At 30.3% G+C, this 16,554-nt stretch overlaps 1 protein-coding gene across 13 annotated transcripts in view; it reads right to left on the reverse strand.

Moving 5' to 3' along the window:
- The window catches only part of Trpm (transient receptor potential cation channel, subfamily M), an 888,877-nt gene that overhangs the window by 581,904 nt on the left and 290,419 nt on the right, over positions 1-16,554 (reverse strand). The gene's annotated exons all lie outside the window — the stretch shown is intronic.

Below are 16,554 nucleotides of genomic sequence, written 5' to 3' on the forward strand. Positions count from 1 at the left end.
CTGAATCAAGTAAATATATTTGAAGTATTATCACCTTAAAGTATTATCACCTCAAATCTTAAGTGTCTTCTTAAAAAAAGATATAAAATTAGTAACAGGCTTTCTTACTGTCCTCTGTCATAGTGTACACTGTCACAGAGTCCTCAGAGTTATTACATAACAAGACGGGAAAGTCAGGTAGTGAGAATTGCTGTTTTTGTTAAAATGAAAAATAAAAAACTGAAAATATAATATGCGCGACTGCATTATCATTGTTCAGTAAACGGCTTAAATTTTTTGTAATATTATTCTTCCACCCCCGGAGATAAAGAATATGCTCTTAGTAAGCTGATTAGTTGCGCAAGAATATTGACATACTGAAGTTCAAATAGATTAAGGGTATATACAAAATATCCTTTTAAGTTGCAGAGAGAACTTTTGCGATTCTTCCACAACATAACATAAATTTTGTGTTTTATGTTAAAAGTGTTGACTCTTATTCTACTTTACGCTTTAGGAGCTAATTATAATAAAAATTAAAAATATCGTAAGATAACATTTCTAAAAAAAAGTTAATTGAAATTTAAAAGCAAATTTCAGTAGCATAAAAAGATATTTAATTTTACACATTGAACACCATCTAAGTCAGAAACGAGCGATATTAGATTCATTACTGTTAAAATTTGACCCATTTTTATGATTCGTCCGGTAAAATATTTTTAAGAAATAGTACACATTTAAACTTGCTCTAATAAAAATCCAACTTCTAAACTATATAATTAAAAGATGTGTCACTTTTCCAACAACATTCAATTACAAATTGAAACAAAAACAACATACTAAGTTCTCAAGACAACGTCCAATTTCGACAATTAAAACTTAAATACGAGCCAGCTTCTTTTCAATTGATACAACGAAACAATCAATTAACTGTAATGAATGAGATACCGACCTAGGAGTTAAATTAAAGAAGGAATAGACGTCAGCTGGATATATAAAAGCAAGAATCACGGAAACGTTTAAACAGATCCGCACAAGTAATTGTTCTGAGGAATTATCGTTGATGATCACGGAAAAAACTACTTTGTTAGTTTTGAAAACTGTCGATTGAAATAACGGCAGTATAATAATTTCTGGGACTTCTTGTTTTAACGCGTCCCCATTAAGTGTGATTGGGAATATCTATATAAATGCAGTTTTTGCAGGATAGATTTGTAACATACAAATAAAAAACTTAAATTATTTTAAATTTTAGACAGAACCGCAACATATGTACAAAAAGTGATGTCGGATTAGGAATCAGCATTAAAAATTCCGTGGGGAAAATATTATGAAACCAGCAGTTTAAATTTCGGCTTTCGTGAACCTAAAATAATACATTTTTTGTTCGTAATCTATGATAGATAGAACCGTTTCAATAATATAGTCATCACCTACGTGATTTTCATTTCTAAGTGATGTATTTTACTTTAGGTAATAACATTTATTTCAATACAGAACTTTTAATATTGTCTTTCCTTTTCTTAATTCAAGCGAGAGACTCGTTAATCTCTGGCACTTTGTACCATACCTTGTTTTTCTATTAAACTTTAATAGCTCCTGTGGCCTCAACGAAGGCTAACAGTTTCCTTATTGGTTTTAGGATCTCTTCGGGTTCACACTGCAGTCGACCAGTGAATTCTTGCTTCACATTACGTAGCTTATTGTAATGGCCTAGGATATATATGGCAGTCTCTTCTTCCATTTCGTATTTTCTGTACCATGGTGAAGTGACTCTCCATTTCTTTTAATGATTACTTATCAGCCAATTCTGAACCCTGTTTTTTTGTATAGGATGGTTCAGGGCCTATAGAGGTTTCTCTCGAGCCTTGTTTGCCAACAAATCAGCTCGTTTATTCCCAAGCACCTCTTCATGATCCGGCACCCATATTAGAAACTTTATTATCTCTCCAAGAAGCGCAGAAAATATGCCATTAGGTATATTTCCTAAGTTAATTTGCGAACCATCCCGTTTTGTTTGAAAATATTCCTGGTAAGGACCACCCTAATAGTTCCGTCTATTTTTTGCCAAAATAACGGTATCTCCCTTTTTGAGTACTTGCTCTATAAAAAGGAATATATTTTTGATCTACATTCATTTTTCGCTAAGCAGTATATTGTAAAGTTCGATATTATGTGTTTGGAGACCCCTGTCAAAGGGTTAGCTACTTTTTATACCTTTCGTATTTCTTTATATTTTTATCTTTTGTTTTGTTCGCCTATTTTTATCCTGTTATTTAGTTAAGTTTAGTTTAAGTAAGCTCCAAATGTAGTGAAAGTCTATCTGACGTTTTGCAATGATTCTCAATCGAGTTTCCCTTTAGCTAAGTATGCAGCTCTCTGTGTATTCCAGAGTTGACTACACAGAAGGTCAAACTCTAGTTGATCTAATCTACAGCTCAAAGTTACTGTAGCTACTTTTCATTATATGTCTTGTCAGGTGATTTAAGTGAAATTATTTAAAGTTAAGAAAGTTACACAATAATACGAGAGACTGGATATAGACATAAATTTTCCTAAATTCTTTGTCACATATGAAATTACATATTTTCTGATTTTTTTTATTACGTATATAATGTTAATTAATAATTTTACGACAAGTCTTTATTAAACATATTTAATTGAAATGGATTAACCAATCAGTCATTTTTTTATTCTCTTTTGCGTATCTACTATTTAGTATTATGTTTTGTTTTATTTGCTTAGTTAATCCATTGCAAAGAGGCTAGTTTTAATGTTTATTTACGATATTTGATATATTTTTTATGGTATCTAGTTACTTTATTTGACAAATTTATGATATGTGTGATATTTGAAAAGCCCATTTTTGTTTTTTTGAGATTGTAAGATTTAAAAACAGTAGCGCGCCTTTTTCATCAATACTTTTTTGTATTTCTTACCTCTATAAACTACTTTGTCCATAATATTCCAGTACTGAGCAACGGATTCTTCGAGCCTATTGTGTACCGATGTCCTAAGATTAATTCTTCATAATCTAGATCACTAGGTATTGTACAACATGACTAATAATAAATAAGTATTTCATGAAAAGAGAAGACTGAAAGTGGACGTGGACATGGACGTGGACGTCCTAAATGTAAAAACAAAAATTAAGTCAATCAAAGAAGACGTTAACAAAAAGTACGAGACAATTATCGTGAAAGTTCTTCAAGAGAACAAACTTTCTAAGGGGGAAGACAGAGAAATACGAACAATAGGAATTAAATATTAGAAAAATCATAAATGTCAAAATGGACTACATAAAAGATCTCAAAAACAGTAAAGTACCTGGTCAAGACGGTGTCCTCCCTGAATTACTGGAACTTAGATATAATGAACTATTGCAACATATAAATATAGTATTTTATAAATGTATCCACCATTGTGTAGCGCTACAACCCAGAGTGGATCTTGGCTGACTGTACAACCTTTTTCCAGTTGTGTCGGTCTTCCATCAATGTGTAGTCAAGTATACTGTTCACTGTTTGGATATCACATTCTCTGTTGTCGATCCATCGTATTTTGGGACGCCCTAGTGTCCTTTTTCCTGTGGGAACATCATCCCAAACCAGTTTTACAAGTTGGTAGTTATGCAGTCTATGCACGTGCCCTACCGATAACATTACCACATTACAATTACCACTATTTTTTTTCTGTATTTTTCTTAGTATATACTGATTTGTGATCATATCGTGGTGAGGTCCTAAAATTTTCGTAAATTTTTTCTCTTTAATCATCTAAGTTGTTCTTCATTTACTTTGGTGATTGTCCGTTGTCCGTGTTTCACATCCGTAGGTTAGTACTGGTCTGCCATAAATTTATAGATATTGACTTTGGATGTCCTTGTTAGGTTTTTGGAGTTTCTAAGCTTATCCAGTTCAGACAGACAGCAGTTTCGAGTATAGATTACGATTTTTATTTTTTCAGTGACATCATTACAAGCGGATACTATTGCTCCAAGACGTTTGAAATGTTTAACTCCTTCGAAATTTTGGGTGTTAACTATGATGTTTTGTCCAACTCTGACCCTTCGGCCTGTTCTGTTGATACATTTATATCTGGTTTACTCTTCATTGACTAAGTCCAACTTTTTCTGTTGCTCCTTCGGTCTTATTGAAAATGTCCTTTATGAATAAGATAGAGTTTTCCACTGGATCTATGTCCCTACGTATTCTAACAGCAGTTTCGGACCTTGAACAGTTAGTAAATTGGTTTTTATTTCGGCTGACATTACGGCCTTGTCGGGTAGTTAAGCTCCCACTTACATTGAACCTAACCTAACCTATTCGAGATTAAAAAGTAGCGGTGATAAAGCTTCACCCTGTTTGATCCCACTTTCATAGCTGCTAGCGATAATAGTTCATTCTGCATACGTACTTTTAGATACTCCACACTTCACAAATCCTTGTATTGGTAATCTGAATTAGTTTTTTTAGTATTGGGAGTTCCACCATCGGATTTCATGCTGTATTTCTCTATACGCTCTCATAGACCTGTCAAAAATCTATGAAGAGGTTATGTATGGATCTTTTACATTCATATACATATAATAAAGATAGACTAACTGCTGCAATACAGTCGCCTTCTCCCAGTGCGATAGAGAAAACTCTGTCTCTGATAGAGAAATCTCTGTCTAATGGGCCGGTTTTATCGACCACATGATCTTCTCATTGGTCATTTATGATGGTCGATAAACCCGGCAAAAAAGAAAGAGATGCAGGGGATGCTTTGCATCAGTTTTCTCTGTAGCACTGGAGGAACGGGCTGGTATTGAAATGATCAGTCTATCTTGTAATATATGTCTATGGTAACAATCTCATCCTTTCTCTAGTATCTGTATCAGTATTTGATCCACTGTTCATTGTTTATCCTAAAATTGGCTTGGTGTTCTTCCAGAATATTTTCAGCATAAACGAAGAAGGATATTTTGATGAATTAAAAGGAAACGACGAGTATCAGAACAGTGCATAATACCAGTTTTGATAATCAACACAAACCGAAAATGATATATATATATATATATATATATATATATATATATATATATATATATATATATATATATATATATATATATATATATAAGAAAAAAGAAGTACTTGTGACTCGTTTGGAACAAATATATAACTGTTTTGGATGGGTTGGAGTCAATAAAAGGGCTATTGGTTAACTATTTTTTTAATTCTCGAGCTTTCAATTGTGTTTACAATTATTATCAAGAGCTAAAAAAGACAAAATAATTACAAGGTTGAACTAAAAAGAAAAAACAATTTTTTGTTTACTTACCAAATAAAAATTAGTTTGGTAAGTAAAAATTACTGCTTACATTTTTCAAAATATTTAATACAAAAATGTTTTTATCTAATAAATGTTTCTCCGAAAATTTTTATAATTTTGAAAACATTTTTTTAATATAAAAATAATTGAATTTATAAATAAGTTCAAATAGCAACCAATTACAAATAGCCTCAATGTCATAAATGCCAACATAAAATTTTTATTTTTGACAATTATATTGCCAAAAGTAAAATTTCGTTTAAACATTCTTTTTTGTTTAGTAACAAAAAGAAGAAGATTTATTCACCGTTGACAGATGTCTGAAAGAAATGTGACAGATATATGGAGAATTAAATATGACATTTTACAAGTTTTATATATAAATCATAAAGAAAGAATATAATTATAAATTTTGCTTAAATTTTGAATTTCAGATCTTTTGTTTAAACTTTTATCATTTTTGCTAATACAAACCATTTCCAAAAAAGTCCTTTTAAATTTATTACTTTCACTACATAAAATTTTAATGTTATCAAAATCCATAATATGGTCTTTATCGATTACATGTTCTGCCAAAGCACAAGATGGTTTTTTAATTCTGCAATCACTTTTGTGAGAAATAATGCGATTTGAAAGATTGCTTCCGGTCTCACCAACATATTCAGCCTCACACTGAGTACAACTAATGCTGTATACTAAATTCGTTTTTTCAAATTTGTCTATAGGATATTTAGTTTTAGAATATAAAGATGAAATAGTTTTGATGTTCTTTGTTGCTATTTTTATATTGTCAATAACCTTTAGTGTTTGTATTAATTTAGGTGTTAATGATGGTATAAAAGGTAGTGAATGATAATAGATGTTCTGATTGTTAGATACAATTTATGGTTGAGAAAGAGGTAGATAATTCTCTACCATTCCTTGACATGAGAATTGTAAGAAATACAGACAATATGTTGAAAACCAGATGGTTCAGAAAACCCATATGTAGTAATAGATTTATAAGCTATTACTCTCACGATCCAAATAAGATGAAAATGAACCTTATAACAGGATTAAAAGAACGTGTTTTAAAACTTTCTCATCCAGATTATCTACAAGAAGATCTTCAATTATTAAAAAATATTCTAATTGAAAACTCTTATCCTCCAGATATGCTACATAGGATGCTTTTTTCTAATATTGGTAATATAAATAATTTAACACCATTTTTTGCTCAATCTCAAAACATTGTATCTAACAATCAGAACATCTATTATCATTCACTACCTTTTATACCATCATTAACACCTAAATTAATACAAACACTAAAGGTTATTGACAATATAAAAATAGCAACAAAGAACATCAAAACTATTTCATCTTTATATTCTAAAACTAAATATCCTATAGACAAATTTGAAAAAACGAATTTAGTATACAGCATTAGTTGTACTCAGTGTGAGGCTGAATATGTTGGTGAGACCGGAAGCAATCTTTCAAATCGCATTATTTCTCACAAAAGTGATTGCAGAATTAAAAAACCATCTTGTGCTTTGGCAGAACATGTAATCGATAAAGACCATATTATGGATTTTGATAACATTAAAATTTTATGTAGTGAAAGTAATAAATTTAAAAGGACTTTTTTGGAAATGGTTTGTATTAGCAAAAATGATAAAAGTTTAAACAAAAGATCTGAAATTCAAAATTTAAGCAAAATTTATAATTATATTCTTTCTTTATGATTTATATATAAAACTTGTAAAATGTCATATTTAATTCTCCATATATCTGTCACATTTCTTTCAGACATCTGTCAACGGTGAATAAATCTTCTTCTTTTTGTTACTAAACAAAAAAGAATGTTTAAACGAAATTTTACTTTTGGCAATATAATTGTCAAAAATAAAAATTTTATGTTGGCATTTATGACATTGAGGCTATTTGTAATTGGTTGCTATTTGAACTTATTTATAAATTCAATTATTTTTATATTAAAAAAATGTTTTCAAAATTATAAAACTTTTCGGAGAAACATTTATTAGATAAAAACATTTTTGTATTAAATATTTTGAAGATGTAAGCAGTAATTTTTACTTACCAAACTAATTTTTATTTGGCAAGTAAACAAAAAATTGTTTTTTCTTTTTAGTTCAACCTTGTAATTATTTTGTCTTTTTTAGCTCTTGATAATAATTGTAAACACAATTGAAAGCTCGAGAATTAAAAAAAATAGTTAACCAATAGCCCTTTTATTGACTCCAACCCATCCAAAACAGTATATATATATATATATATATATATATATATATATATATATATATATATATATATATATATATAAGGTTTTATAAAAAACTTTCATTAAATTTACTCAATGAACGTAGTTAATATACCAACTTTCCACATACTCAAATAACCAAAAAGTTTATTTATTAGTTTTACTCAGAAATCATTCAGAAATTTATTATTATCCGAAATACCCAAAAATTTCATAAAATCTGCAAACATTTCTAATATAGCTTTAACAAAATAAGTAGGGGGTACAAAATTTCGTAGCAGGTGCAAAAAACTTTTATGTGAACTGAGGGAATGGTAAAGTTCTCGCAGAACACAATTTTCCTTGCTCTTTGTTGTAGGCTGCGACATTTGGCACTTTAAGGTTATTGCCAGATAAAAAATATTGAAACACTTGTCTGATAAAAGATTAATAAAGAAACGGTTTAAAGTGGTTATAAAAAATCAGAATTGCTTTTGGAATTTTAATATATTGTAAACAACAGATATCTTGTCATATTTTTTCGGCTAAAATACATATGCAAGAAAAGTAAGAATACAATAAGAACTACAATATCGTTACAAAAGAAATAGAGTATCATCCGGAAGGTCATTTAATTTTAAAATAAAAAGAGATAAGATTACTCGACTTATATATTTTGGCTGTGTGTTCCTTAATAAAATTAAATGAAATAAATTAAAATAAAATTAAATAAAATAATATAATATAAAATTAAATAAAATAAAATAAAAGCAAATGAAATATAACAAAATAAAATAAAATTAAAATTAAAAATCAAATAAGATAAAATAAAATTTAATATAATAAAATAAAAAGAAAGAAAATTAAATAAAATAAAATAAAGTAAGACAAAACAAATTAAAATTAAATTAACATAAAATAAATTAAATTAAATAAAAACAAAATAAAAATAATGCGATTATGTATTTCCGTTAACGACAGAAAACCTTCCAATGCCTGAAAAATCACCAAATTACTACTGATAGAGACTGACGGATAAACTGAGGACCAGATACTTCGAGATACAAGAGCCGTCGGGAAAGGAATATTTCATGCAAATTGAGGAGCCTCACTGATAAAATCTGCCCATAATAAAAGACAAAGAAGGGAGTCTGGTTACTTTTAGGTGTTGGCTACCGGATATATTATTTATATAATACAAATAGAAAACATCTATATGGAGTAGGAATAATAATAGAGGGTAAAATAAAAAACACACTTTTCCCAATATTTTATGGAATAAATGGATATTTTCTCAACAAACGATACATAAACTGGAGCGTTAGTGTTACAGGGGTATTCTTAGAATGCTTTGGGTTGATTACATCGCTAACGTTAACGTTGATAGAATAACGATAAAGAAACATAACTTAAACACGCAAGTGTAATCTTTTGAACACGATAAAAGGGAAACAAGCATAAGATGATATTATACTAAACAAGTTCTTTTACACTAAACATAATTGTAGACTTAATTGAATTAACTTATTTTCTTTAACTCCCGAGGAGCATAGAGTATCCATGAGATTCCGCCATCCGCCTTTATTCCCAGACAGGTTTTCCAATTCGCCTCTCCAAGTCTTCCCAATGATTTGTGCTTCCTGGTAAATGGTGTTGGTATTACAATTCTATATTGTACATTTTTATGTTAAGTGTTGGCATTACCTGTCAGTGACACAAGTGTCAATGTCAACAAGTAGAATTAAGAGATTATGTAAACAGGTTATGTTAGAATAAAACGTTTATTTTTTGTCAACGTATCTTTAACTATTTCCATCTATAAGCAAGACTTTTTCCATCACGCATCCCTAAAGGTTATGGTCCCAGAGTTGTGGAAATTCAAGAAGCTTGCATAGTGGTAATCAGAAAACAAAAGTGTTTACGGAGAACGTGGTACGGAACTCAACGACAAAAATGGCGGAAACAAATGTTGTAAACATCAAACCGTTTGATGGAAATAATTTCTCCAACTGGTTATTCAGAGTTAAATTGTTACTGGAACAGGCTGGTGTCTTAGCTGTACTATCTCAAGATGAACCTGCAGATGATGTCTCTCGAAAAGTATATAAGAAAAACGATGTGAAAGCCCGGAATCTAATTGTGCAATGTTTGCATGATAATGTACTGGAAATGATTAAATCAAATACCTCAGCAAAAGAGATTATAGGTACATTGGAAAATACTTACCAAAAGAAGGGAATTTCGACACAAGTTCAACTTCAGCAGAAACTAAGGTCATTGAAATATACAACAGGGTCTTTAAATATGTTTTTAACAGAATTCAATCAAACTGTGTATGAACTTAAAAGTGCAGGAGGTCAAGTACAAGATGGTGAAGTTATATCACAGTTACTCTCTGCAATGCCTGAAGCATATCAAGCAGTTACTACAGCAATTGATATTATGTTTTGTCAAGATGAAACTAAAGTTACATTAGAGTTTGTTAAAAACAAGCTACTAATGGAAGAGGCAAGGCACAATAAAAATGACCATGAAACAAACCCTGATGTTACATTTGTAGCAAATAAACAGCCATGGAATAAATGGAAGAATAAAGCTGGAACAAGTAATGGTAATGTGAGAAATAATAAACCATTTCAATTTAAATGTCATAACTGTGGAAAAATGGGACACAAGCGCTATCAGTGTTGGAAAAATAAAAATGGAAATAGGGCATTCCGAGCAGAAAATGGTGAAAAGGTAACATTTTTGACAGCAGAGGAAACCACCTTAGTTAGCAACTCAGAATCTGGTGAAATAAATTTCATAATAGACAGTGGTGCTACAAATCACTTAGTTACAAAGGATGTTGAAATGTTTTTAGATAATATCCAGGAAGTAATATATAATATACATGTAGCAAAGAAGGGTCAATCATTGGAGGCAATAAAACAAGGTGATTTGAATCTAGAAGCAGTAAATGGTAACCTAATTGAGATGAAGAATGTATGGGTATGTAATCAACTTTCATATAATTTAATGTCTGTGAAGAAAATGGAAGAAGCAGGTCTTCAAATTGTGTTCAAAGATAAACAAGTCAACATAATGAAAGGAGATCATGCTGTGATAACTGGTGAGTTAATAAATAACTTATATATTGTTAAATTAAGATGTAGACATCTACCAGAAGCACAAATTACAACTGTTGAACGTAATGTGCTAATGCATAGGAAAATGGGTCACTCTGCAAAGTATCCCATATCTGGTATATGTGAAATCTGTTTAAAAGGAAAACAATCACGATTACCTTTTCACAGCATTGACGCTGAAAGAAAAGCAAAAAGAATTTTAGAAGTTGTATCAACAGATGTGTGTGGCCCTATAGATCCAATAACTCATGATAATAAAAATTATTTTGTTACATTCATAGACCATTATTCACATTTTTGTATATGTTATTTAATTGAGAGAAAATCTGAAGTAATAGATAAATTTAAAGAATATATTGATATGGTCACTGCTAAATTTAATGTAAAAATTGAACGGATTAGGTGTGATAATGGAGGTGAATACTCATCAAAAGCTTTTAAAAGATTATGTTCAAATAATGGAATTAAAATTCAGTATACAGTACCTAGGAATCCAGAACAGAATGGTGTTTCTGAACGTTTTAACAGAACCATTATGGAAAAAGCAAGATGTTTAATTTTTGATTCAAATTTAGATAAAAGCATGTGGGGTGAAGCTGTAAGAGTAGCAGCATACTTAATTAATAGAACAGAAACTCGAACTTTACCTGATAATAAAACACCTGCTGAAATTTGGTATGGTGAAAAGCCAAATATGGAAAAGATAAAATTATTTGGTTGTAATGCTTATAATTTAATTCCTAAAGAAAATAGGAAATCTAAGCTTGATCCTCATAGTGAAAAACTGATTATGGTGGGTTATTCAGATAATGGCTACAGACTATGGAATCCAAAAGAAAGAAAAATAATCCATGCACGGAATATAATTTTTGATGAAAATTCAATTGAAAATAATAAAATTAGACTACTTGAGAATGAACAAATTGCTCAAATTCAAACTGAAAATAGAGTGGAAAATATTCCTGAAAGAATCACTGAACAAGAAAATGTACATGACGAAGAAGAAGAAGTAGTTGAAAGAATTAATGAAAATAGAAGAAGTACACGAAATAAAAAGAGACCGACATATCTTGAAGACTATGATTGTGAGTATAATACAGAGATTAATCTACTAGCAGCTTTATCAGTAGGTCAATTTCTTGATGATGTTCCTGAAACCTTCTCTGAAGCAGTCAAGGACATGGAATGGAAACAAGCAATCCAGGATGAACTTCAGTCTTTGGAAGAAAACAATACATGGACTTTAGTTAACCAACCTGAAAATGTGAGTGTAATAGATTCCAAGTGGGTTTTTCGTGAAAAAGAAGTGAACGGAAAGGTAGTTAAGAAAGCTAGATTGGTAGCTCGAGGCTTCCAACAGAGTAATTTTAGTGAAAATGTGTATGCCCCAGTAGCAAGAATGGCTACAATTAGAGTATTACTGTCATTGTATGTAGAATATGATCTTTTTGTAAAACAGCTAGATATTAAGTCTGCTTTCCTTTATGGAACGTTGAAAGAACCAGTGTATATGTATCAACCAGAAGGGCTTGAAGGATATGACAAAAATTTAATTTGTAAGTTAAGTAAATCACTATATGGTCTAAAAGAAGCTCCTAAATGTTGGAATACACTTTTTCATGAAAGTATAACTGATCTTGGTTTTCAACGATCTAGGAAGGATCCTTGTTTGTATTTTAAGGATTTTACATTTTTACTTGTGTATGTTGATGATTTGATAATATTTTCAAAAGTTGAAGACAATATTATTTTTATAAAAACTGAGTTAAAGAAAAAATTTAAATTAAAAGAGTTTGATGATGAAAAATTGGTATTTTTAGGTTTACATATAAGTAAAATTGGAAATGAAGTTTATATTTCACAAAAGGAATTAATTAAGAAAATTTTGCACAGATTTAATATGAGTGATTGTAAAATTTCAGATATTCCAATGCAACCTAAACTTAATCTGTCAATTTGTAAAGATAAAAATTTGGTAGGAAATGTTAAGTTACCTTACAGGGAATTGATTGGTTGTCTGATGTATCTAATGTTAGGCTCTAGGCCAGATTTAAGTTTTTGTATGTCATATTTTAGTCAATTTCAAAATAATTACACTGAAGAACATTGGAAAAATTTAAAAAATGTTTTGAGATATTTGAAATCTACAGAAAATTATGTCTTAAGTTTTGTTAAAAGTAGAAACAAAGAAATAGAGATAGTATCCTATGTTGATGCAGATTTTGCAAACAATCAAATCGACAGAAAAAGTATTAGTGGTTATGTTATAAAGTTTAACAATAATGTTATTTGTTGGAAAACTAAAAAGCAAAATGTAGTGTCACTATCTAGTGCAGAAGCCGAATATATGGCATTATCTTCATGTGTCACAGAAAGTTTGTTCTTTAGTCAGATGTTGGAAGAGATTTTTAAAATTATGTATAGTGTACATGTGTATGAAGATAACCAATCATGTATTAAGATGGCTTCTACATTGGAATCAAAAAGAACCAAACATATTGATGTTAGACATCATTTTATTAGAGATTGTTTAGAAAAGGAACTTATTACTTTACAGTATGTACAGTCTGATCAGCAACAAGCTGACATTTTTACAAAGTCATTGTCAAAATCTAAATTCACCTATTTTAGGGAACTTTTAAATGTTACTGAGTTGTAATAGTTTTGTAGTTGCGCTAATATAGAATTGCAGAAGGGTGTTGGTATTACAATTCTATATTGTACATTTTTATGTTAAGTGTTGGCATTACCTGTCAGTGACACAAGTGTCAATGTCAACAAGTAGAATTAAGAGATTATGTAAACAGGTTATGTTAGAATAAAACGTTTATTTTTTGTCAACGTATCTTTTACTATTTCCATCTATAAGCAAGACTTTTTCCATCACGCATCCCTAAAAATGGTCCTTCTCCAGGTATCTCCTGGTCTACTTCACCTGACACTACTTGAGGTTTCAAGCTTTCTTTTCAATAGCAATCAGACTCATTCGATAAAGAGTTGCTTTACCAACTTGGAACATAAATTACTATTATTTTGGTATCCTTTATACTTCTCCTATATACTTCTCTGGTGCCCAAATCTTTACTTCCAGTAAGGATTCTTCACACCTTGTGTATTAATTTCATTTTCTTAGATTTTTTATAGTCCTGTTCAATATTCTACTGATTTGTCTTCTTCTTTAAATGCCATCTCCACGACGAAGGTTGGCAATCATCATGGCTATTCTGACCTTCGAGGCAGCTGCTCTGAACAATTGCCTAGAGCTGCAACCAAACCAGTCTTCTTCCTACGCTTCTGTTACACGCTACTTTTCCTTGAATTATGAGTCTCAAGATGTTGTGTCTTTCGCCTTTCATCACATGTCCGAGATATTGCAATTTCCTTTCTTTTATTGTATTTTCCATTTCCCTCTCTCTGCCTCCTTAACACTTCTGTATTCGTGACTCTATCTACCCATGGAATCTTTAACAATCTTCTAAATGTCCATATTCAAACGCGTTAAGTCGATTTATTGTATTCCGGTTTAATGTCCATGATTCAGCTCCATAGTAGAGTACACTGTGTACATAGCATTTAATTGGCCTTTATACAGGCATGCAAATTGGCCGATTCCATTCTTAAATCTTTAAGTGGCCACTCTCATGCATTAAGCGTAAAAACATAAAAAACAAACTATTGGAATGCTTACTGTGCACACTTTTTATTCCCAAAGACAAACAGTTTTAGAATAAATTATACGAAATGTTATTGTAAAGTACACACGTTCACTTATTTGGTAAACCACCAAATTCTCGTTGTATTTAGGTTGTCGTTGAGTGTGTAAAATAGTTAACAAACCAGTACAAAATTGGAGTAACGTATTATACTGACATATTATTTTGTCATGTTTGAGTACAACTGATTTTCAACATATTGTTTTGGCAAAGGTTTGTGTTGCTTTGTGTGTAAACCGTCAAAGGCACAATTAAGGCAAACATGTTCATAATGTTTACCTTGAGCTCTTACCAGCTCTGTTTATCGTAGATATTAATCTTATTTATCCTTTGTATTAGAATGTTAAATATGTGTATAATTTGAGGAAATTATATGAATATTTTGTCCGTATATATAAACTACCTGTAACCATAATAAATGTGGATATAAATCGAATAAAATAGTGATATTGTGAACTTAGTCGGCGATTAAAATACAAGCCAACGGAGCCATTTATAAACCAATGACCGAATTAAGAGATTAATTCTCACTTTTATTAAAAACTGATGAATTCATGTTTAAACACAAAATATGTTTCTTAATATTGTTCTGAAGCTATTTTCTTGTGGCATTTTAAATTAATTACTATTTAAATGGGAATAAGCCACAATTAAAGGTTAAAATACGTTTATTGACGTTTCAATTTCCACTTCGGAAATCGTTCTCAAAATACAAATATTAGTAAATTAAACAAATTTTGTTTTTTGTTACTTAGTGAAAAATTCTTCTAAAAATTTTTCTATCTGACTCATCTATATTGACAATTCAGACATACCCTATACATTTTAAAGTAGACGACTTTAAAATGATATTGCCAATATTGTTGAGTTGCGTTCCTGGGACGACTTTACTTATAAGATAGTTCATTCGATTACATGAAATCAACTTTAACTTGAGAATATCTGTCAGAAAAGATCATAACATGTAATTCGTCTTTAAAAAGACAAATACATGCCATGATGACAGTAAAATTCTCCTGTTAGTGATTCCATAGTAAATTATGAGGGAAAAACCAGGAAAAAACCTCATAATACTATCCCGGCATGGTAAGTATTTGATCGTGCATTTAGTTTACCTTCAATAAACACCAAATTCCGATTTTATATATTTGTTATTTAAAAAACATAAATGATGTATTCTCTATATGTTACTGACTTACCAATACTGGTATTTTCCTTTTAATAACTTCCTCTTTCAATATGGGTAACCAGATCCTACTACATTCTGCCGAGGAATTCGCTACACAATTGGTCTCATTTAGCATAATTAGAGCCGCTTCTTTAATCTTTCTCTTTTTACCATCTGTTTCTTTTAGGACTATATTTGAATTATTCCATTAAACCCTATGTTCATTATCCCATGCGTGTTTACAGATTTGAGATCTATCAAATTCTCTATTTTTAATATAGGATTGATGTTCACTTATTCTAACATTTAATGGTCTTGATGTTTCACCTAAATAAAACTGATCGCATTCACAAGGTATTTTATAAATGCAATTCTTTGTCCTTTCTTGTTCATTGTTAGGTTTGGTTTTGGACAAAATAGATCTCAACGTGTTTGTTGTTTTAAATGTTGTTGAAATGTTGAATTTATTTCCTATCTTCCTCCAAGATCGAATTTTCGTTAGAACAAGTAATTTTGGCTCTATCGTATAAGGATTTAATAATTCCCTTTTTAATATTAATATTGTGATTTGATTTGAATTTAAATATCTGTTGGTGTGTGTTGGTTTTCTATACATAATCTCTAAGAACGATACTGGATACGAAACTCTGGTGTATGGGATAATGAACATAGGGTTCAATGGAATGATTCAAATATAGTCCTAAAAGAAACAGATGGTAAAAAGAGAAAGATCAAAAAAGCAGCTCTAATTATGCTAAATGAGACCAATTGTGTAGCGAATTCCTCGGCAGAATGTAGTAGGATCTGGTTACCCATATTGAAAGAGGAAGTTATTAAAAGGAAAATACCAGTATTGGTAAGTCAGTAACATATAGAGAATACATCATTTATGTTTTTTAAATAACAAATATATAAAATCGGAATTTGGTGTTTATTGAAGGTAAACTAAATGCACGATCAAATACTTACCATGTCGGGATAGTATTATGAGGTTTTTTCCTGGTTTTT

Source organism: Diabrotica undecimpunctata, chromosome 2 (assembly GCF_040954645.1).
Source record: "Diabrotica undecimpunctata isolate CICGRU chromosome 2, icDiaUnde3, whole genome shotgun sequence".
In the NCBI taxonomy this organism is placed as follows: domain Eukaryota; kingdom Metazoa; phylum Arthropoda; class Insecta; order Coleoptera; family Chrysomelidae; genus Diabrotica; species Diabrotica undecimpunctata.